The sequence below is a fragment of the Marmota flaviventris genome, chromosome 4 (assembly GCF_047511675.1).
Source record: "Marmota flaviventris isolate mMarFla1 chromosome 4, mMarFla1.hap1, whole genome shotgun sequence".
Taxonomy (NCBI): Eukaryota; Metazoa; Chordata; class Mammalia; order Rodentia; family Sciuridae; genus Marmota; species Marmota flaviventris.
In genome coordinates this window covers 136,783,618-136,808,866 of record NC_092501.1, presented here as the reverse complement: position 1 = coordinate 136,808,866, position 25,249 = coordinate 136,783,618, and the positions used below count along the sequence as shown (strand labels likewise).

The window sequence follows — 25,249 nt, the reverse complement described above, 5'->3', positions numbered from 1 at the left end:
ACACATCCATTGATTTACATATTGCCATACTAGTGTCTGTTGTGTTCTGCTGCCTTTCCTATCCTCTACTATCCCCCCTCCCCTTCCCTCTCCTCCCCTCTTCTCTCTCTACCCCCTCTACTGTCATTCATTTCTCCCCCTTGTATTATTTTTCCCTTTCCCCTCCCTTCCTCTTGTATGTAATTTTGTATAACCCTGAGGGTCTCCTTCCATTTCCATGCAATTTCCCTTCTCTCTCCCTTTCCCTCCCACCTCTCATCCCTGTTTAATGTTAATCTTCTTCTCATGCTCTTCGTCCCTACTCTGTTCTTAGTTACCCTCCTTATATCAAAGAAGACATTTGGCATTTGTTTTTTAGGGATTGGCTAGCTTCACTTAGCATAATCTGCTCTAATGCCATCCATTTCCCTGCAAATTCTATGATTTTGTCATTTTTTAATGCAGAGTAATACTCCATTGTGTATAAATGCCACATTTTTTAATCCATTTGTCTATTGAAGGGCATCTAGGTTGGTTCCACAGTCTTGCTGTTGTGAATTGTGCTGCTATGAACATCGATGTAGCAGTGTCCCTGTAGCATGCTCTTTATAGGTCTTTAGGGAATAGACCGAGAAGGGGAATAGCTGGGTCAAATGGTGGTTCCATTTGCAGCTTTCCAAGAAATTTCCATACTGCTTTCCAAATTGGCTGCACCAATTTGCAGTCCCACCAGCAATGTATCTTCTTATTTATATATTTATTTTCAACTCATTTAGGTTTTATATTTTTATTGAGTATACCAGGACTTGAAGTCAGGGTCACTGGACCCCTGAGCCCCAGCCTTATTTTTTTTTTTTTAATTAGCAACAGGATCTCACTGAGTAGCTTAGGACCTCACTGTTGGTGAGGCTGGCTTTGAACTTGAAATCCTCCTGACTGAGCTTCCAGAGCCACTGGGATTACAGGCATGTGCCATCATGCCTGGCATGAATTTCTTATACATCCTTTCTAGTTGGGTATCACTTTTTATCCACTTTTATGTCTGACTTCCTATTGGAAATCTTAGTCAATTAACATTTAATCTAATGGTTGATATGGTTTGGTTTAGCACTGCAATCTTAATTTGATTTCTATGTCTATTTTTTTTTATTTTGATGCTTTGTTCCTCATTTCTGTCTTCAGTTTGATCATTTGAATATTTTTTAAAATTTTATTTTTATCTTTTATTTTTATTATACCTCTTCACATTATATTTTAAGTGGTTATCTAGAAGTTATTTTACATATCCTTAATTCTTTACTACAGAGATACTGGTGTGCCATACCATCAAAAAAACCTTATAACCATATAGATCCATTTGTCTCTAGTTTCTCCCATATCACTTCCACTGTATTGTGACATTCATATGTACTAGGAATCTCACAAGGGCACATCAGTTTTTCCATAAATGTATATAAAATACAGAAATAGAGAGGGGAAACTAGTCATTTAAGTTGCCCAGAAATTTCTAGTGCTCTTAGTTCAATTTTGAGTATTCAAGATTCCATCTGATATTTTCCTTTAGCTTAAAGAGTTTCCTTTATCATTTTTAATAGTTCAGATCTGTTGTCAGTGAATTCTCATACTTTTTCTTTCAATGAAAAATGTGATTATTTTTTACTAGATTTGGAATTCTTAGATTGCTATCATATTGTTTTTCACTCAGTTATTTTTAAAATGTTCTATTTTCTGAGCTTTATGTTATTTCATTTTATGTACTGTTACCTTTGATCTAGATACTTTCAAGATTAATCTTTATCTTTGATTTTCAACAATTTGTGATGTGTCTACATGTGTTTTTTAATCATTCTCAACTTTTTCAATTTGTGAATTTATATTTATATTTATGAATTTTTATCATTTAAATGTGGGAAGATTTGGGCCATTATTTAAAAAAAAAAAACATTTTGCTGCATTCTCTTTCTTTCTGGGATTCCAATTGCATGTATGATAGACTTTCTAATATTGTACTATAGATGCTTATTTCCATGCTACTCACTACCCTTTTCTCCATTTTGAACTTCCCCAACATCCTCCTAACCTGCCCTTTAACTTCTGCTTTAACCTTGTTCCATTTTATTCTCAAAGAAAAGCCAGATTGAGATGATGTATGAAGTACCCCTTCTTTAGACCTTCCAAAGATTCTTTTAAGACCCCAACTGTTCTTGTCCCAGCATAAATTTCACGTTTCCTCGTATTCCCTAGGCGTAGGTCATACTAACATATTCTATTACTTGAACATACCAAACTGGAATTCAATAAATGCCTTTCCTCCTGGCTTACTCTCTCTACTCTCAAAGATGCTTTTGCCTCTTATCTTGGGTGGCTGGACCTTTCTCATCATCTAGATACCAGTGTATATGTCACCTTGCCATAAGGGCTGTCCCCAATCATACAGTATGGAATATTCCTACTCATTCTTTATCCCATGATTAAGCTTTATTGTCTCTTTTAACACTTATTATTATTCAAAACTATTTTACTCACATTCTCCATTTGATTCCATGAGAAGACACCTTTTTTTTTTTTTGTCTTAATCAATTCTGTATCCTCAGGAATAGTGCCTATTACAGAATAGTCTTAAGTAAGTATGTGCTTAAGAGATACTGAATATGTTAGCTAAGCTTGGTATATGGTACTCAAACTTTCCTTTACTGTCTATGAAGTTTGACATCAATATATAGATTACAGAACTATTATAAGGATTAAATGATATGTTTAAAGAATATAATATAGTGGCCAGTTCGTATTTGTTAGTCATAAAACATTAGCTCACTGAGAGTCACATAAAAGAGGAGAGACATCTAGTATGCCCTATTTTCTAAGAAAAATTATGTGGGCGTGTGTGTGTGTGTGTGTGTGTGTGTGTGAGTGCACATGCTTTTTGACTGGATTACAATACAACCTTGAGAAAGAAAATGAGAAGAAAAAACCTTAGAATTTGGAAAATCGAGAATGATCGCAACTCTTATGTAGGCTAAGAGGCTCATGCTCTGTATAGACTGACTCAACCCTGCCTCCTATTGCCTCAGGCCTCAGTCACCTTCCTTCTCTATTTACACCATAGTGTGGAATCTTTCATCTGGAATGTTGCGTGAAAATGTTCAAATGGGATTCAGTCTGTCAGATGATTGAGGCAACCAGGAATCTCACTTAATTGAACTTCATTTGTGGGACATTTCTATGTTAGGGAAAAGGGAGAAAATGATTAAGAAACCACTGTTAACTGGAATTGGGTGGTTTTTAGGCTTTTATTTTTTCCAGTGTGGCTGTACCACAGGGAACATACATACTTCTGATTTCTTCCTCTACGTGGTACTCCTCCTTATTTTTTAAAGGCTTATTTCTACCATCATATCATCTCTCCCTGATTGTCTCAGCAGAAATCATGATTTCTTCATGTGTGCCCTCAGAACTTTTTTTCAAGCATTAATTACCACATCATGTTACAATTATTGTGTATTTGCCCTCCTTTCCACAATACTGTGGACCTTTTAGGTTTACTAATCTTTGTTGCATTAATTCTTAGAGCATGTAGTCAAACAGGCACTATTTTTTGTTTTTATTCTGATTAGTTATACATGACACATTTTGACACATCATACATAAATGGAGTATAACTTCTTATTCTTCTGGTTTTATTTGATGTAGAATCACACCAGTCATATAGTCATATATGGACATTGTGGTAATAATGTCCAATTCATTCTACTAACCTTCCTACCCCCATACCCACTTCCATCCCTTCATCCCACTCTGCCTAGTCCAAAGTACCTCTATTTTCCCTAACCTTTCCCCTGCCTATTGTGAGTCAACATACACATATCAGAGAGAACATTGGACCTTTGTTTTTTTAGGATTGGCTTATTTCACTTAGCATGATAGCCTTGAGATCCATCCATTTACCAGTTAATACCATGATTGCATTCATCTTTATGACTAAGTAATAGTCCATTGTGTATATACAAAACATTTTCTTTGTTCATTCATCTGTTGAGGGACATCTAGGTTGGTTCCATAGTTTGGCTGTTGTGAATTGAGCTGCTAGAACATTGATGTGGCTGTCACTGTTGTATGCTGATTAAGTTATTTGTGTATAAACCCAGGAATGGAATAGTTGGGTCAAGTAGTGATTCTATTCCAAGTTTTCTAAGGAATGCCCATACTGCTTTCCATAGTGGTTGCACCAATTTGCAGTCCCACCAGCAATGTATGAGCAAACCTTTTTCCATGCATTCTCACCAACATACATTTGTATTCTTGATAATTGCCATTCTGACTGGAATGAGACCAAATCTCAGTGTAATTTTGATTTGCATTTCTCTAATTGCTAGAGATGTTGATCAATTGTATTTCTTCTGTGAAGAGTCTGTTCAGTTCTTTGCCCATTTATTGATTGGGTTATTTTTTTGTTTGTTTTTTGGTGTTGAAATTTTTTGAGTTTTTTATATATCCTGGAGATTAATGCTCTATCTGAGCTGCATGTGGTAAAGATTTTCTCTTATTCTGTAGACTCTCTCTTCTCATTCCTATACATCATGATGAATTTACTGAAAGAGAAATTAGAAAAACTACCCCATTTGCAGTAGTCTAAAATAAATAAATAAATAAAATACTTGGAAATCAGTCTAACAAAAGAGGTGAAATATCTCTACAATGAAAACTACCAAACTCTAAAGAAAGAAATTGAAAAAGACTTTCGAAAATGGAAAGATCTCCCATGTTCTTGGATAGGCAGAATTAATATTGTCAAAATGGAGATACTACCAAAAGTGTTACATAGATTTAATGCAATTCCTATGAAAATCTCAATTACATTTTTCATAGAAATAGAAAAAGCAATCATGAGCTTCATTTGGAAATAAGAGACCTAGAATAACCAAAGCAATCCTTAGCAAGAAAAGAGAAGCAGGAGGCATCACAATACCAGAACTTAAACTATACTACTGAGCCATAGTAACAAAAATGGCATGGTATTGGCACCAAAACCAACATGTATATCCATATAGTATAGAATAGAAGACACAGAGGAAAAAACCCACATAAATACAGTTATCTCATGCTAGATAAAGGCGTCAAAAACATTCATTGGAGAAAAGATAGTCTCTTCAACAAATGGTGCTGGGAAAACTGGAAATCCATATGCAACAAAATGAAATTAAACTCCTGTCTCTAACTCTGCACAAAACAACTCAACGTGGATCAAAAACTGAGGCACTGCACCTACTAGAAGAAAAAGTAGTCACAAATCTTCACCATGATGGCTTAAGAATTGACTTTCTTAACAAGACTCCTAAAGTGCAAGAAGTAAAATCAAGAATCAATAAACAGGATGGATTCAAACTAAAAAACTTCTTCTCAGCAAAGGAAACAATCAAACAGGCACAATTAACAAGCATCACTTTTAAGCTTTGGGAATACAGAGTGATCAAGAAAGAAAGGGCTTCTGCCCTGGTGAGCCATTGGAAGGTTTTATGAATGAGCCAACATATTCACCATCCCCTAACTCAAGGCAAGTGATATATAATTTTTATTTTGGTATCAGGGGATTGAACTCAGGGGTGACTGAGCAACATCCCCAGTCCTTTTTTGTACTTTATATTTAGAGACAGGGTCTTATTAAGTTGCTTAGGACCTCACTGAGTTGCTGAGGCTGGCTTGCTGGCTTTGAAGTCATGATAGCCTCTCAAGCTGTGGTAGATTACAGATATACACCACCTTGCCAGGTGCAGCTGATATTTTTAAGAAGAATTGCAAACTACTTGAAAATAAATTCCAGTGTATGGTTCACAGGCTGTCAATAATTGTTTAGAGATTACTACACAGTCAAACAAGTTTAGGAAATGTTGAGTGCAAAAACATTAAACAATTCAGTTTACTGCACATTTCCATTTATTTAGAGACTTCTTCACTACTGTCTTTAAACATGTTAGTCAGTTGGACCTTCTATATGAGACAGTGCTTACCTTAAGACATATAGGAAAAAAAAGATTCTAGCTAAAACATGCCATCTTTAAATGGCATCTTTAATCAATGAGATCTGTCTATGGCTTTAGAAAGAATATGCATTTACGGAAGGCATTGGTCATTAATCATTAGCTAAGTGCACATCGTTTTATGCTCATCATAATTATATAATATGTATGGAAAATCCTGCATTTTTTCACATGTAATAATTATTGAATTTATAAGAACTATTTCAATTTTGAATATGGAGTCAAACAAAAATGAATTTTTGTTCAGTGAATATCTGAATAGGGAAAACAGTTTAAAATCACTTAAAAAGATGAACAAAAGTTTCATTTTAAGACAATTTAATTTAAATAATATTGCATTGACAGTTTTAAATCTTGAAGTGAGTACTTAAATATATTTAAATTATTTAATCATATGTTATTCTGACCTTCAAAAAAATTTATACCTGAACATTGAATGAACAAAAATGAATTCAAGGGGCTGGGGCTGGGGCTGGGGCTTAGTGGTAGCACACTTGCCTGGCATGTATGAGGCACTGGGTTCATTTCTCACCACAGCATATAAATAAATAAATAAATATCAACAAGTTAAAATAATTTTTAAAAATGAATTCAAAATTAAGTGCTGAAATTAAAAATCAACCCTCTGTTGTGAATACTGTTTTTAAAATATTTATAAAATTAACACCCATAAATTAATTGTATTTCTATACATCAGTGATGAATCAACTGAAAGAGAAATTAGGAAAACTATCCCAGTCACAGTGTCTTCAAAAATATAAATAAATAAAATACTTAGGAAAAAACTAAACACCAAAAAACACCAAATAACCGAATAAATAAATTGACAAAGGAACTGAACAGACTCTTCACAGAAGAAGAAATATAATTGATCAACAAATATATGGAAAAATGTTCAACATCTCTAGCAATTAGAGAAATGCAAATCAAAATTACACTGAGATTTGGTCTCATTCCAGTCACAATGGCAATTATCAAGAATACAAATAACAATATATGTTGGTGAGAAAGCATAGAAAAAGGTTTACTCATACATTGCTTGTGGGACTGCAAATTGGTGCAATCACTATGGAAAGCAGTATGGACATTCCTCAGAAAACTTGGAATGGAACCACCACTTGAACCAGCTATCCCATTCCTTGGTTTATACACAAAGAACTTAATCAGCATATAACAGCAACTCAGCACATCAGTGTTCTAGCAGCTCATTTCACAACAGCCAAACTATGGAACCAACATAGATGCCCTTCAACAGATGAATGGATAAAGAAAATGTGTTATATATACACAATGGACTATTACTCAGCCATAAAGATGAGTGCAATCATGGTATTAAGTGGTAAATGGATGGATCTGGAGGTTATCATGCTAAGTGAAATAACCCAATCCTAAAAAATCAAAAGTCCAGTATTCTCTCTGTGTGTGGATGCGGACTCACAATGTGTGGGGGTGAGGGAAGTAATGGATGTTTACCAGATTGGATGGGTAAGTTGGGGGGGAGAGTGGAGATAAGAATGGGAAAGACAGTAGAATGGATTGGATGTAACTTTTCGATGTTCATATATGAATACATGACCAGTGTAGCTCCAAATCATGTACAACCACAAAAATGCGTAGTTGTACTCCATGTATGTATTATATGTCAAAATACATTCTACTATAATGTATAACTACAAAGAACAAATAAAAAATTTAAAAAATATATTTATCTATAGTGTAGAGAACTAGGAGGTAAAATATAAGATTGCTTATGGATTCAGAACTTGCATGTGCATTTGTTTTTTGTTCCTCTACTGTTAGAATACTATTGGTATGGAAAATATAAATCACAAAGAGAAAATTACTTCTAAGAAAGGTTTTACAATTTTTAGACAATAACCTTTATAGGAAAAGAACCAAAGCATAGTGTATATAGAGTTCTGTTGTTTTTTTTCTGAATGGATACAAAATTGAATGCTTCAACCAAGTTGAGAGCTTTTTATAAATAGATTGTTAATTGTAAAACTAACATGTTAGCTTTTATCAATTAGCTTAAAATCAAATATATTGTATGATTTTGGAGTGGTATGGAAACCACTTTTCTTTAGCCTCATAAATATCAGGAAGAATCAAATACAAATAGGTCAGCTTTCATTTGATTACCTAGATGATCCCACGTCTAAGCAATGGTAAGAAAGGCGGGCTAAATGGTCACTATGTTCCTAATTTGTATTTTCCTATTTGGGTTAAATATATTACTCACAAATCCTTTCCTCCTACAAAAGAATTATAAGCTACTAAAAAAGTAGTGTTTTGTTTCATTGTTTCTTATTAGATAATACTTCTACCCCACTTTTTGTTTATTAGTAAAGATGCAGAATAGGGCATGTATACTTTTGTTAAAATTTATAAGCATGTTTAATATTAACACTGTGAAGCAGAAATCAAATTAACAAATATTCACTGATCTGTTATTCGCATACACTAAATACTGAGAGGTAGCAGTGTTGCTTAAGAAAAACAGATATCTAGATTTTTTGATGTTTGTAATCTAGTAAGATTATCAAGATATAAATGCAAGAGGTATTAAATGAAAAGTTGAGATCCAGCAAAGAACAATATAATGATTAAATGCCAAATTGGCAAGGAGGGGTCTTTTAGAGAAAGAATGGCATGTGATACAAAATAAACATTAGAAACATAGCAACAAAGAATACACAATTAGATGCCAATTGAACACACACAAACATTTTAGTGAGCTGAATAGTGCAGAACTAGGAATGAACAATGCAAAATTTGAGAAAACACTCTGAGGAGAGAAGAGTTTCTAAATAATGGAGTAGGGGATATGGTACTGAAAAGAGAGCATTCTGTGGACCCTGAAAAGCAAATTAAGAAATTTACTTCTGTATCTCCATTATCTCATTATGTGTTGTATTAAGAAGTATTAGGTCTTTAAAAAAATATATCTGAATTTCTAGAACACTTACTGGCTTTGTTTGTTAGAAATGAATATTTATATATATATTATATAATTTAGCATATATTATATATACTTTTGTATTTATTAATTGTAGCTACTGTTTATTGGACCTGTAGAAAGCATGAGGCAAAGAACATTTATAAGAGCTGTTCCATCCACATAGATGGAAAAGCTAATAGAGAAGTGTCATTCACCCTGTAAGTGGCAGAGCACGGATCTAGACCCATCTGGTTAGATTGTCTCTTGTTGCTGACTTACATGTGCTAGGCACTGGGCTAAACACTTTCTGTGTTCCTTATTACAATTTAATGAAGTAGGTTCATTTATCTCCATTTTATAAATGAAGGAACTGAGGTTTAAGGCATTTCACTAGTGCAAATCATAAACTTAACAATTTAACTAATACCACTCTTGTAAATATTCCATAACTGGTAAGATATCTTTTAAATAAAATATTTCATGAGATTAACAAAACATTGACTTTGTAGTGGTTGACAAAGTTAATTGAAATTTGAACAATTTATTATGAGGATTTTCCTCAAAATAAGTCCCTTTCTATGGGGTTTCTTGAAGTAATCAGTTTCTGAAGTCTTATGGGGAAGAAATTTTAAGTACAACTTCTAAAAATATTTAATCCTATTCACCATGCAGTAATTATTAGGATGAAAGAATGCCTGCTTTCTTCAAGTAGTGCAGTTGCTCTATAGAATTGGATGTTTCACAAATCATTTTATAGCTTGGTTAATTAAGATTAGAGTAATTATTTCAGTGTAAAGATTGCTGTACATTGAGAGTGTAGCTCTAACAGAAGAGTAGGGGAAAGGAATGTGTCTCAACTCTAAAAAGATTTGTGTGCTATTGCCAAAAAAAGAACAATTAAAAATATAAAAAAGCTGAGTCAGAAGAATATCGGATTAAAGGTGAAAAGTGTGAAAACACAACTCAACATTTGCTGATCATGTGGGTAATAACACTCATTGAATAAAACTTTTTTTTTATAAAGCTTTTTCTCCCTTTTTGTTTAATGGAATTCTTTTTTCCAGTTTCAAAATAAAATACAAAAGTATACTAAGTATACCAAGTTGTCCCTTAGACTGTTCCACTATTAAAACCCTTCCTTTAACCCACCCAGATCCCTTGCATAGGTCACACCTGGTGGTATCCTGAAGAAACAGCCTTCACAGATAAGTTGGAGGTGCTTCTGTGGGAAGGCTCATACTCATCAGGCATAGACTAAAGGAAAGTTGAGAACCGCAACTATCACTACTTCTGGAGGCTCAGTTTCTAATTTTGTTCCTCTTCTTTTAAGTGACACTTGTGTTTTATAAACATTGAAATAACTTATTCTGTGAGAATTAAGCTTCATTTACTGGATAACACAGTTAAAATAAGTGTCCCTGTGTCTTGCAGAAACAAACAGAATCTGACTTGATGCTTAATGACTTATTTTCCCATCATTTTCATATAGAAAACCATTCCTGAAAGACTATAAATACACTTTATGTCTTATGGTAGTAAAAAAAAAAAAAAAAATCAGGCTTATATAAGGGAGTAGTGGTATGCCCAAGAAGCAAAAAGATACAGCTAATTATTTTTTGTCCTCAGATACTGCTTTCCCTGAAGAAAAAAATAAAAAGCAAATTAAAGAAGCAAATATAACAATATCCAGATTCTTATCAAAAGATATTTCTTTTTGCACAATTTTTTTAAAAAGTCTTGTAAGCTTGTGATAGAATTATTTTATGAATGAAGATTTCCTCTCTAATTAGTTGCTCTGTTCTTTATAAAATAGATATGCATCCACCTTCAACTTATGTGTAAGTACACCCCTTTTTAAATGTAACTGGATGACAAATGATTTCTCAAAGCCTACTGCTGTGAATATATTAAGAGTTAACTGATATAGTATATTCTATACTGAAAACTTCATGTTATGCAACTGAGATTATATTATCATACTTTAAACAAATGGTACCATCTTTTCCTCTTTGTGATAAATAGATAAATTAAAGAGAAAGTTATATCTGTAAGTAAAATATTGTTGCTACATTGAGCAATACAGGAGGAAGGGAAGGCAGAAGTTACAAATGGGGCACCAAAGAGAGGGCAGTAACATTAGAAAAGTTAGATAGTAAGAGACACATACTAGAAGCAAAAGTTTATACAAATTGTTTGTTTTCCTACCTACCTTATTTTTCCTGCCTTTAGCTATCTGATTTAATTCATAATATAGTTTTTCTCATTATTTAGTATAGCTTTTGCATTCTAATCTATACTTTAATAATCTCATGTTTTTTTTTACTTAAAGATGCATTATCCTTAATTAGAAATCTTGTACAAGTCACAAATTTGCATTAATCACTATTTCTCTGTAGTGTGAATCAAAAATATTTCAGAGTTTGACAAGAATCTTCATATTTCAGAACCACTTTGCACCAAGATGCATGGCAATAAATGATATGGTCAAAAACTTGAAGTGATTCCCAGGAGTGAATTTGGAATCCTGCTTATAGAATTCTGTCTTTACTTCTAGGTTCCCTTGGACATAGAACAAATTAGCCTGGCTTCAAAAAAATCTTGGGCTAAAGACTAAAATTTGACTTTCTGAAATATGGCTCAGGGTCACAATGTGAGTGTACACTATTAATGTCAAGACGGATGCATTTTTTTAGGACTTTCACCTGTCAATTTATACTTTAAAATACCAGATATATTACAAAATCCTAGGTTAAAGACGATGGAAAAGAGTCAAAGAAAAAAAAAAAAACAACCTTGTAAGTGCTTTGTAATAGACAGGCAAGAGAGACAAAATGGCAATAATGGCTTGAAGATGTATGTCAAATATGTATGTGTAGGTTTATCTTATGGATAAGAGAATGTGTTTGTCTATGTGTGTACAGATACTTACAGCATTGAAGGAATATGTATCACTGAGAATTGGCAAAATAGAGCATAAGCCATGCAAAAATCAAAGGCTGATAAATTTTTTTATGGAGAAGAACTAAGTCACAATAACTGCAGACTTTGTTTTGCTAACATATAATCATGTTTTATTAGAATTGTCTCATCTGTATACTTCTACATTCATCTATACAGTAAGTTAATTCCCCAGGTTTCAACTCGACCTCATCTCTTTCCTTTTGGGCACTTATCAAAATTTTCACTATACATTTATTTTTTTATATGATGGAACAAACTGAAAGCTGAATAATTTCAAGAATCATGCTGCTGAATTTACCCATGTATACCTAGTATTCAACTTGTGACATGACTCATAGTAAGTGTACAATAAATATGTGTAGAATAATGAATGAATCTGCATGGTATACATACAGCACTCTACCTATTTCATAGTTTTAATTGTTCATCCAGTTAATTAGTTCTGGTCATAGAGAGACATGAAACAGCTGTTCTGGTGCTTTCAATGTACTTTCCTCAAGATATTTTCATTTTTTGGTTGCTTTCTTTGCAGTTAGAAGCCATGTTGCATGAGCTAGGAAGTCAGACTGCTGGAAGATACATACTGATTCTGCTGTGAACCAGTTGTTCCATCTTGGTCACATTACTTAATATCTCCATGACTCCATTTCTTCATGTATATAATGGGTTAATGATAATAATCTCAAAAAGTCTTAATGAAGAATTAATAGACATACAATGAAAAGAAAAGTGTCTGGAACACAATAAGCTATCAATAAATATTGGCCTTTCTGCTGGATGCAGTGGTACATAACTATAATCTCAGCTACTTTGGTGGCTAAGGCAGGAGAATGGCAACTTAGAAGCCAGCTTAGGCAATTTAGTAATGCCCTGTCTCAAAATTTAAAAAAAAAAAATTAAATTAAAGGGCGGGGAATTTAGTTCAGTGTTAAGAGCACTTGCCTGGTGTGCATGAGCCTCCGGCTGGGTTCAGTCTCCAGCACCTGAAAAAAATTGGCCCTTTTAAAATTAGTATTATTCTAGGAATTTACTCAGTTCTTATACTGGATTATACTGCAGTAACATAAAACTTCAAATCTCGGTGGTTCAAGAAAATTTTATTCTCATTCACACTCATGTTCAGCATGGAGCATATGTGAAACAAACCAATAATACAGTAATTTTTCTTGCTAATAATGAGCTTCTATCAGGAAGTAATTATACTATTTAAAATCCCCGGGGATCTGGGAAGATGGCGTCGAAGGGAGAGCATTACCCCCATGTACTGCGTCACTGTGCGGGAGAATGACGAGTTAGAACGGCTAAAAGCTATCTTGTTAGGAATTTCCAGCAAAATTGGGGTGCTCCAAAACCTAGAGGAAGGATTTCCATCGCACGAGGATCAGCTACGGGGGCTCAAACGCGAGAGATTTGTCCGCATGGAGGGTCACGCTGCTTATTCAGCAAATCGCCCCGCGGCTAGAGTCTGCAGCGCGCGCTGGGAAACTAGGAGATAGCAACGCAAAGATACAGCGCTGCAGTTTCTGCGGGCTTCTGCCAGCTGTGCAATCACCATACTCAGTGCTGAATTCTGGGTTTGAGATGGGGGAAGGAAGCGGTCCAATTCGGTTCTCCACACCGGTCAGACCACAGAGGAAGCCAGCGGCCACCATCTTGGAGAGCTGACGTCACCATCCCTGTTTTCGACTGATCGCAGCTCGTTCAGCCATAGAACAGGTAATTTCAGGCTCGCAGACAAATTACTCAGGCTCAGTGCTAAATAACCCGCAGAAACTGCTTCTTGGAGCCTGCTCCTATCAGAACATACACCAAGCCCGGAGCAGCCGAATTCCGGCTCCCGGAACTGCTCTGGCCCAGGGATAAAGAACCCGTGGAAACTGCTTCTCGGTCCGGTTCCTGCTGAATACTGTGGAGGTAAATACCAACCAAGCCTTCATAGGCAGTGGCAACAGGACTGAGACGGGGCTTGGGAGGGCCGGTCGGGACTCACCCGTTGCTTTGGTCACCCAGCAAAGGGAACGAAATGCTGCCATTCGCATGGTATACCAACATGGCAGAGATCTGATGTCATCAGAAAGCGGCGGAGGAGAGAACTTCATCGATACCAGCTGCGACAAAAACAGTTGGTCTCCTGGTAAAGAAAGTGAATCACAAACACCCGAGTCTCTCTCACTTTGTCATCAAGCCAGAGGGGCAGAGCAGAGCCGCCGCCGCCGCCCGGAACAGGCCCAGCGCCCCGCCGGTGTGGTAGTCACGACACCCCAATTGGAGTAGGGGCAGAGCAGAGCCGCCACCCGCGCCCGAAAGGTAGGCAGACCTGCGACCGACCAGCGGAACAGGCCCAGTGGCCTGCCGGCGCCACAGACACGTCACCCCATTTGAAGTAGGGGCAGAGCAGAGCCGCCGCCCGTGCCCGCAAGGTAGGCAGACCTGCGACCGATCGGTGGAACAGGCCCAGCGGCCAGCCGGTCTTTCAACACAGACTCTGAAAGCTAGAAGATCCTGGAATAACATATTTGAAACACTGAAAGAAAATGGGTTCCAACCAAGAATTGTGTATTAAGCTTCAGGATGGAAGATGAAATTAAAACCTTCCACGATAAACAAAAGTTAAAAGAATTTGCAGCTAGAAAACCATCTCGGCAAAACATTACAGGAAGAGGAAATGGAAAATAAGAATGAAAACCAACAGTGGGAGGTAGGACAGTAAAGGGGGGGAAAATAATCAAAGAGGAAAACAAACCATGTTTAGTAACAGAAATAAACAAATATGGCTGGAAGAACAACCCATATCTCAATAATAACCCTAAATGTTAATGGCTTAAACTCACCAATTAAGAGACACAGGCTAGTAGAATGGATCACAAAACAAGACCCAACAATATGCTGCCTACCGGAGACGCATTTGATAGGAAAAGACATACATAGGCTGAAGGTGAAAGGTTGGGAAAAATCATATCACTCATATGGACTTTGGAAACAAGCAGGAGTGTCCATACTCATATCAAATAAAATAGATTTCAAGCCAAAGTTAATCAAAAGGGATAAAGAGGGACACTACATACTGCTCAAGGGAACCATACACCAACAAGACATAATAAACATAAATATATATGCCCCAAACAATGGTGCAGCTGTGTTCATCAAACAAACTCTTCTCAAGTTCAAGAGTCTAACAGACCACCAGACAATAATCATGGGAGACTTCAACACACCTCTCTCGCCACTGGACAGATCTTCCAAACAAAAGTTGAATAAGGAAACTATAGAACTCAATAACACAATTAATAACCTAGACTTAATTGACATATATAGAATATACCACCCAACATCAAGCAGTTACACTTTTTTCTCAGCAGCACATGGATCCTTCTCAAAAATAGATCATATATTATGTCACAGGGCAACTCTTAGACATTATAAAGGAGTAGAGATAATATCATGCATCCTATCTGATCATAATGGAATGAAACTGAAAATCAACGATAAAAGATGGAAGGAAAAATCATGCATCACTTGGAGAATGAACAATAGGTTACTGAATGATCAATGGGTTATAGAAGACATCAAGGAGGAAATTAAAAAATTCTTAGAGATAAATGAAAACACAGACACAACATATCAGAATCTATGGGACACATTGAAAGCAGTTCTAAGAGGAAAATTCATTGCTTGGAGTTCATTCCTTAAAAAAAGAAAAAACCAACAAATAAATGATCTCATACTTCATCTCAAAATCCTAGAAAAAGAAGAGCAAAACAACAGCAAAAGAAGTAGAAGGCAAGAAATAATTAAAATCAGAGCTGAAATTAATGAAATCGAAACAAAAGAAACAATTGAAAAAATTGACAAAACTAAAAGTTGGTTCTTTGAAAAAATAAACAAAATCGACAGACCCTTAGCTGTGCTAACGAAGAGAAGAAGAGAGAGAACTCACATTATTAGCATACGGGATTAAAAAGGCAATATCACAACAGACACTTCAGAAATACAGAAGATAATCAGAAATTATTTTGAATCCTTATACTCCAATAAATTAGAAGATAGTGAAGGCATCGATAAATTTGTTAAGTCATATGATCTGCCCAGATTGAGTCAGGAGGATATAGACAACCTAAACAGACCAATATCAATTGAGGAAATAGAAGAAACCATCAAAAGACTACCAACTAAGAAAAGCCCAGGACCGGATGGGTATACAGCAGAGTTTTACGAAACCTTTAAAGAGGAACTAATACCAATACTTTTCAAGCTACATCAGGAAATAGAAAAAGAGGGAGAACTTCCAAATTCATTCTATGAGGCCAACATCACCCTGATTCCTAAACCAGACAAAGACACTTCAAAGAAAGAAAACTACAGACCAATATCTCTAATGAACCTAGATGCAAAAATCCTCAATAAAATTCTGGCGAATCGGATACAAAAACATATCAAAAAAATTGTGCACCATGATCAAGTAGGATTCATCCCTGGGATGCAAGGCTGGTTCAATATACGGAAATCAATAAATGTTATTCACCACATCAATAGACTTAAAAATAAGATCCATATGATCATCTCGATAGATGCGGAAAAAGCATTTGACAAAGTACAGCATCCCTTTATGTTCAAAACTCTAGAAAAACTAGGGATAACAGGAACATACCTCAATATTGTAAAAGCAATCTATGCTAAGCCTCAGGCTAGCATCATTCTGAATGGAGAAAAATTGAAGGCATTCCCTCTAAAATCTGGAACAAGACAGGGATGCCCTCTCTCACCACTTCTGTTCAACATAGTTCTCGAAACACTGGCCAGAGCAATTAGACAGACGAAAGAAATTAAAGGCATAAAAATAGGAAAAGAAGAACTTAAATTATCACTATTTGCAGGTGACATGATTCTATACCTAGCAGACCCAAAAGGGTCTACAAAGAAACTATTAGAGCTAATAAATGAATTCAGCAAAGTGGCAGGATATAAAATCAACACGCATAAATCAAAGGCATTCCTGTATATCAGCGACAAATCCTCTGAAATGGAAATGAGGACAACCGCTCCATTCACAATATCTTCAAAAAAAATAAAATACTTGGGAATCAACCTAACAAAAGAGGTGAAAGACTTATACAATGAGAACTACAGAACCCTAAAGAGAGAAATAGAAGAAGATCTTAGAAGATGGAAAAATATACCCTGTTGATGGATAGGCAGAACTAACATCATCAAAATGGCGATATTACCAAAAGTTCTCTATAGGTTTAATGCAATGCCAATCAAAATCCCAATGGCATTTCTTGTAGAAATAGAGAAAGCAATCATGAAATTCATATGGAAAAATAAAAGACGCAGAATAGCAAAAACAATGCTAAGCAGGAAGTGTGAATCAGGCGGTATAGCGATACCAGACTTCAAACTATACTACAGAGCAATAGTAACAAAAACAGCATGGTACTGGTACCAAAACAGGTGGGTGGACCAATGGTACAGAATAGAGGACACAGAAACCAATTCACAAAACTACAACTATCTTATATTTGATAAAGGGGCTAAAAGCATGCAGTGGAGGAAGGATAGCATCTTCAACAAATGGTGCTGGGAAAACTGGAAATCCGTATGCAACAAAATGAAACTGAATCCCTTTCTCTCGCCATGCACAAAAGTTAATTCAAAATGGATCAAGGAGCATGATATCAAATCAGAGACACACCATCTGATAGAAGAAAAAGTTGGCTACGATCTACATACTGTGGGGTCAGGCTCCAAATTCCTCAATAGGACACCCATAGCACAAAAGTTAATAACTAGAATCAACAAATGGGACTTACTCAAACTAAAAAGTTTTTTCTCAGCAAAAGAAACAATAAGAGAGGTAAATTGGGAGCCTACATCCTGGGAACAAATCTTTACTCCTCACACTTCAGATAGAGCCCTAATATCCAGAGTATACAAAGAACTCAAAAAATTAGACAATAAGATAACAAACAACCCAATCAACAAATGGGCCAAGGACCTGAACAGACACTTCTCAGAGGAGGACATACAATCAATCAACAAGTACATGAAAAAATGCTCACCATCTCTAGCAGTCAGAGAAATACAAATCAAAACCACCCTAAGATACCATCTCACTCCAGTAAGATTGGCAGCCATTATGAAGTCAAACAACAACAAGTGCTGGCGAGGATGTGGGGAAAAGGGTACACTTGTACATTGCTGGTGGAACTGCAAATTGGTGCAGCCCATTTGGAAAGCAGTATGGAGATTTCTTGGAAAACGGGGAATGGAACCACCATTTGACCCAGCTATTCCCCTTCTCGGTCTATTCCCTAAAGACCTAAAAAGAGCATGCTACAGGGACACTGCTACATCGATGTTCATAGCAGCACAATTCACAATAGCAAGACTGTGGAACCAACCTAGATGCCCTTCAATAGACAAATGGATTAAAAAAATGTGGCATTTATACACAATGGAGTATTACTCTGCATTAAAAAATGACAAAATCATAGAATTTGCAGGGAAATGGATGGCATTAGAGCAGATTATGCTAAGTGAAGCTAGCCAATCCCTAAAAAACAAATGCCAAATGTCTTCTTTGATATAAGGAGGGTAACTAAGAACAGAGTAGGGAAGAAGAGCATGAGAAGAAGATTAACATTAAACAGGGATGAGAGGTGGGAAGGAAAGGGAGAGAGAAGGGAAATTGCATGGAAATGGAAGGAGACCCTCAGGGTTATACAAAATTACATACAAGAGGAAGTGAGGGGAAAGGGGAAATTAATACAAGGGGGAGAAATGAATGACAGTAGAGGGGGTAGAGAGAGAAGTGGGGAGGGGAGGGGAGGGGAGGGGAGGGGGGATAGTAGAGGATAGGAAAGGCAGCAGAATACAACAGACACTAGTATGGCAATATGTAAATCAATGGATGTGTAACTGATGTGATTCTGCAATCTGTATACGGGGTAAAAATGGGAGTTCATAACCCACTTGAATCAAAGTGTGAAATATGATATATCAAGAACTGTGTAATGTTTTGAACAACCAACAATAAAAAATTTTTTAAAAAAAGAAACTCAACGAAAAAAAACAAAAAAAATAAAAAATAAAATCCCCACTTTCTACCATTGTTGGGAAGGGAAGTAAAAAAGACTAGAGTGGTAAGAAGGCTAGAAAATCACCTACTGCCACATTGTAGGGAATTTGAAAGCAGGAAATTCCAGCTGGCCCACTATTCAATTTCAGAGAGACCATTCCCATCACAGTATATCTATTTCTGTGTATAGATTAATACATAGTTCCACTATATTGAAACTAGATTGTAAAACATGCATGATTCAAAAAGGAATAGAAAGTTCTTTAAGATAGTTTTATGTTTGTTTAAGTAGGGGAAACTCCCTAATATGAGGAGAGATTGATACTCAATAATCTAAGATAATTTCCATAGAGACAATCAGGAAAAGATCAGAAGATCAGAGAATAAATATTCCAACTTAAAAAAAAAATTCCAACCCAGAAAAAGGGAGGGGAGGTGTATGGATGTATGACTTCTTTTACTCACATAAGGACTTATTTTTACTTTAAAAAGGTAAAGGAAAAAATTAAGTATAAGAGAACACAAAAAACACATTTGAAACAAAGAGCATGGTAGATTCTTAAGTGCAAAAAATAGCAATTTTTTTAAAAAGTAGACATGACCAAATACAACTTTTTTTCAAATTAGAATTTAAACTGACCTGTGATATTGGGGGAAAGAATAATTTCCCTGATATGAATCATTTATTCTGTCATAGATCCCTTAATATCCATAAGGTACCTCTGTCTCTCTAGTATGGGAGGGAATAAGATGGCAGCCAAAACTAAATGACAGCTCTTCTACACATCCTGATTCCCTATAAGAAACAAGAGAGGGTAATGGATCACTTCTCATTTTGCCCTTCTAATACCATCCCTGATCTCAGTTTTCTCATAGGCAGAATACAGTTTAAGAAATAAAACAGAGTTTCTATTTGCTCTTTACTCAGTTTCCCCCAATTTTAACATTCTGCAAAGCTACAGTGTAATATCACAAAGAGAGTATTCTAATTAGCTTGCTTTTGCATTATTGAGCTTTGGGAATTATAGATATATTTCAGCTACTAGTCTCTGGTCGGATAGATGGTTTGCAAACATTTTCTTCCATTCTGGCATCTTTTTATCCTTTTAGCATATTCTTTTATAGAATGAATATTTTTAATTTTCATATTTTTATCTGTATTTCCTTTATAGATGTGCTTAATGTGTGAAGTCTAAAAACTCTGACTAGCTCTAGATTGCAAAGTTTTTGTCTCTTTATTCTTAAAATGTTCAGTTTTACAGTTATTTATGTTTGTGATACATTTTGAGTTGATTCTTATTTAAGGTGGGAGACTTAGGTTAAGATTTGGGGATTTTTTGGCCGGGGTATGCAGTGTTGATTATGATGTTAATTGCTCTGGTACCATTTAATGTAAAGGATCTCTTTTCTCCACTGAATTTGTTTTTCACCTTTATCAAATGTCAAGGGAATACATATATATATATGTATTCCCTTGACATTTTATTTTATACACACACACACACACACACACACACACAATGGGTTTAGTTAGGGTTCTCCGTTGTTTTGTTAATCTGTATCTATCCCTAGGCTAGTATTACATAGTCAAAATAGCTAAATCATGTAAGTTTTGAAAACAAGTAGACCAATCCCTACTGCTTTCACCTTTTATTTTGTGCAATTTAGAATAATCTTATTTATATATAAGAAATTATATTAAATATGTACATAAACTTGGGAAGAATTGATATCTTTACTATGTTGAGTCTTCCAAATCATTAAAATGATAGGCCTTCCCTTTTATTTATGTGGTTTCATATATCACATTATATAGTTTACATCTCACATGTTCTTTACATATTTTCTTAGATTTATACCTAAATATTTCTCCCTTGAATAGTGATTTAAGTTATATTTTATTTTTTTTTAAATCTATGTGTTTACTACTAGTATATAAAAATACAATTAATATTTGTATGTTTATCTTGTATCCTATAACTTTGATGATCACAATCATCAGTTATAGGAAATTTGTTTGTTTTTGGTTCATTATAATTGTGATATATTCATAATCTATATAACATAGTTTGGTCAGTTCATTGCCTAGTAACTCCTCTTTCTCCACCCCCATGATTCCTACTTTCTACTTTTTGTGATTTTCTACATAGGCAGTCATGTAATCTACAAATAGAGCCAATTTCATTTCTCTTTTTTCTATCTGTATTCCTTTTATTTCCTTTATTTATTTTTTGCCTATTGCATTAGCTGGAAATTCCAGTACTACAATGAATATGAGTGGTAAGAGCACACAGCTTTGACTTATTCCCAATATCAGTGTTGAGTACTCAATCTCACCCTGAAGTATAAAGTTAGCTATAGTTTCTTTGAAGATTCTTAATAGAATATTTAGTAGAATTCCCCAGTGAAACCATGTAGGTCTAGAAATATTTTTTCCGGGGGAGTTTTAAACCATGTCTGAAATATCTTTAGTCATTATAAAATTAATTTGTGTGTTCTGTCTTACATAGGATGAGTTGTGGTAGTTTTATATTTTTTGAGGAATTGGTCTGTTTTATCTAAGCTGTCAGATTTATTAGCATAGTCTTTGATAGTATTACCACCTCTTTTTAGTGTCTTCACAGTCTGTAGTGGTATCCCTTGTTTAATTTCTGATACTAATAATTTGTGTCTACTCTTTTTTCTTTGTCAATCTTTCTAGATAGATCAGTGTTACTGAATTTTTTCAAAGAAGCAGACCTTTGTTTCATAAATTTCTCTCTCTCTCTCTCTCTCTCTCTCTCTCTCTCTCTCTCTCTCTCTCTCTTTTGGTCTTCAGTTTCACTGATTTTTATGGACTTCTGTGGTTTTCTTCATTATCTCCTTCCTTTTGCTTGCTGTCCTCTGTTTTTTTCTGTTATTAAGGTGGGATTTTTAGATTAAATATATAATATATTTCTTCTTTTCTAATGTATGCACATAGTACTATAAATTTTCCTCTTAGTACTAATACATTTTTGTTTGACAAATGTTGATTTTTGTTGTTGTTGTTGTTGTTATTTTCATGCAGTTCTGGTTTGTTTGTTGTTTGTTTGTTTTCCCTTGGAATTCTTTTTGATTCATGGATTACTTTTCCTGTTATCCATTCTGTGGATTATTTGGTCATTTTTTAAAATTCCATTTTGATTCATCTATATTATTTTGAATATCTTTCTTTGTACAGCTTTTCAAGTGGTATCTCTAAATCCTACATTATATTTGCAGTTCCTCAGTCTACTGGTTTTGTCATTCTACCAGTCCAAGTGAAGTAGAGGGACTTCATATCTTTTTACCTCCCCATTTCTATTCGTCCGAAATAATACCTCTCCATACACTTCAAATCATATCAGACAGTGTTAAATTTTTTGTTTCAATAGTAAAATAAAATTAAGAACACTCAAGAGGAAAAGAGCCGCCTATTATATTTACCATTATTTCGTTTGTCTTCCCTCTCTCTTGATTTTGCAGTGTTTCTTCTTTTATCCGTTCCCTCATGTTTATTGAATCGTCTTTAGCTTTTTGTTTACTAGCTCTAATATGGCAATAAATACTTGGTTTTTCTTTGTCTAAAAATATCTTCATTTCTCCTTTATTCTGTGGGGTATTTTTACAGGCTGTAAGACTCAAGTGAAACAGTTTTTTTTTTCTTTCAACACCTAAAAAATATTTTGTCACTTCCTTTGGCCACCATCATTTCTGATGTGAAATTTGTAGTCATTCTGATCGTTTTTTCTTTGTAAAAGAGTTGCCATTTTTCTATGAGTTCTTTTTTGAATTTTCTTAGTCCTCAATCTTCAGAAGATTGTGATGTGTCTTGGCATTGGTATTTTTGGGCTTATCGGCTTCTTAAATCTGTACATTTATAATATGACACAATGAAAGTCATTGTTACATGTAATTAATATGCACCAATAAAAAAATCCCCCAAAAATCTGTACATTTATGTTTTTTTGCCAAATTTGGTAATTATGTAGCCATTATTTAAGTACTATTTATCCCTAACTGCTTTCTCCTCTTCTAGGATTCTTTTGACACAAATGTTAGATATTAGACAACACAACTCCACAGATCCCACTCTTTGCCTCTATCCCCAGTATGGTCAGTCTATTTCCTATCTGTTATTCAAAATGAGTAATTTCTTTTGTTCTACATTCCAGCTAAGCGTTTTTTCCTTCTTTTATTGAACCTGCTTTAATTTTGATTGTTGTATTTGCCAGACCTAAAGTTTCATTTGTTTTTTCTTTGCATTTTATGTTTCTTTGTTGAGGTTTTCTTTTTTCCTTTTCCATTTCAACCATACTCGCAGTTGCTTTTTGAAGCTCTATTTTATTCATGGCTTTAAATTCTTGCCAGAAAATTTCACCATCTCGTCAGGTGTAGTTGCACACTCCTGTAATCCCAGTGACTCTGGAGGTGAGGCAGGAGATCACAAGTCCAAAGCCAGCCTCACCAAAAGCAAGGCACTGAGCAACTCAGTGAGATCCTGTCTCTAAATAAAATACAAAATAGGGCTAGGGATGTGGCTCAAGGTTTAAGCGCCCCTGGGTTCAATCCCTGGTACCCCCCCCACACACACACACACACAAAGAAAATTTCACCATCTCATCTCAGTGTTAACATCTGTTAGTGATCTTTTCACACTCTATTTGAGATCCTACAGGTTCTTGGTATGGTAAGTAATTTTGGAATGAAACCTAGATATTTTGTGATGCTCTGAGACTTTTATCTCATTTAAGCTTTCTCTTTTAGTTGAGTTCCTCTGGCTCTGCTCCTTCAGGGAACAGGGGCACACCTTGCATTGGCAAGGAAGGCAGAAATGTAGATTTCCCACTTGGCTTCCAGAAACCCAAGGAGTTGGGGTTCCTCCTGACTGTTTGGTGTGGATGAGAGTTCCAGCCCCCACTTGGTGTCTGAATATCCACTATGTCTCCTGTGACATTATCCTACTGGGGGATGTGAGAGATGACTTGTTACTATCCAGTGAGGGAGGATGGAAACCCAGACTGCCTCCATGGTCTCTGCTGACCCTGGTGGGTAGAGCTCCTTGTTACCAGGAAGCTGAAATGAAAGTCCTAGTTCCTTACTTGGCATTCTCTGAACCCCCTCAGTGAGGGTGTTTGGGTGCCTCATTATACTTCCACAAGTTTCCCACCTCATTCTTTGCTGTGGTGGTGAGGTGGGGCCCTAGTTTTTCTGTGAGATTTAGCTGGACTATAGCAGCTGTTGTATCAAAGATTTCTGTCTTGCTGGGCTTCCTGTTTTTTGGTCCTCTGGCTAAAGAGAGCAGAATTTTATTGCAGCTTTTCTCACTACCCATTGGCCTGTCTGGGTTGTTGATCTCTTTGCTTCCCATCTAGGATTTATGAGGCAAAGGCACCTCATCCCCCTCATCCCTGTGTCCTAAGAACTTTAGCCAGTCTTCCTTCTCTCCACCTTTCAGAGTTTTCTTGGGTTTCTTTTATATATATAATGTCAAGAACTATTCAGTTGCTATTTTGAAAGGAATAGGGGTACATTTGGCTATCGTGAGAAACTGGAGATAACTATAAGATCTCTGGTATCTGCTGGTGAATTTAGTTACTTAATTTTAACACAATTTTAAGGAAAACCCTTCTAGCAAGATTTTAACAGGCTCTTTTTTCAATAACTGGGATTAGTCTATACTTTTACAGCTAGAAATCAATTAAATTAGTCATAAAGATACACTTTATTATGAGAATTTACCAGGTAAGCATTATTTTAGTAAAAAAATAAAGTTTGAGGTACAGAAAAATAAAGATATATTAAAGTATATTTCAAATGTTTATAATTTTAATGCTTTTATATTTTTTATATTATTGTATTCTTTTATAATTGAGTCATACATAGCAAAATTAGATAAGCATAAAATCTGTTTTTCAAAATTATTTTTCTTTTTTTTCTATAACTTTATTTATTTATTTATTTATATGTGGTGCTAAGGATCCAACCCCTGGGCCTTCTTTGCACGTGCGAGGCAAACGCTCTACCCCTGAGCCATAACCCCAGCCCCCAAAATTATTTTTCTCAATAACTATGTCTATAGATTTTTTTCTGAAAAATATTTAATTAATTCATTGAATAGTTACTAAATATAGCATTATCAGACATGGTGCCAGAATTATAATAATGTGCAAAATGCATACAGATTCTGCCTTATCAAACTTAAAAGTGTTTTTCTACAACAAGATATCAAAATATAAAAGTGAAATCAAATCT

At 35.2% G+C, this 25,249-nt stretch overlaps 1 protein-coding gene across 4 annotated transcripts in view; it reads left to right on the top strand.

Moving 5' to 3' along the window:
* Positions 1-25,249, top strand: part of Nbea (neurobeachin) — a 639,704-nt gene that overhangs the window by 389,434 nt on the left and 225,021 nt on the right. The gene's annotated exons all lie outside the window — the stretch shown is intronic.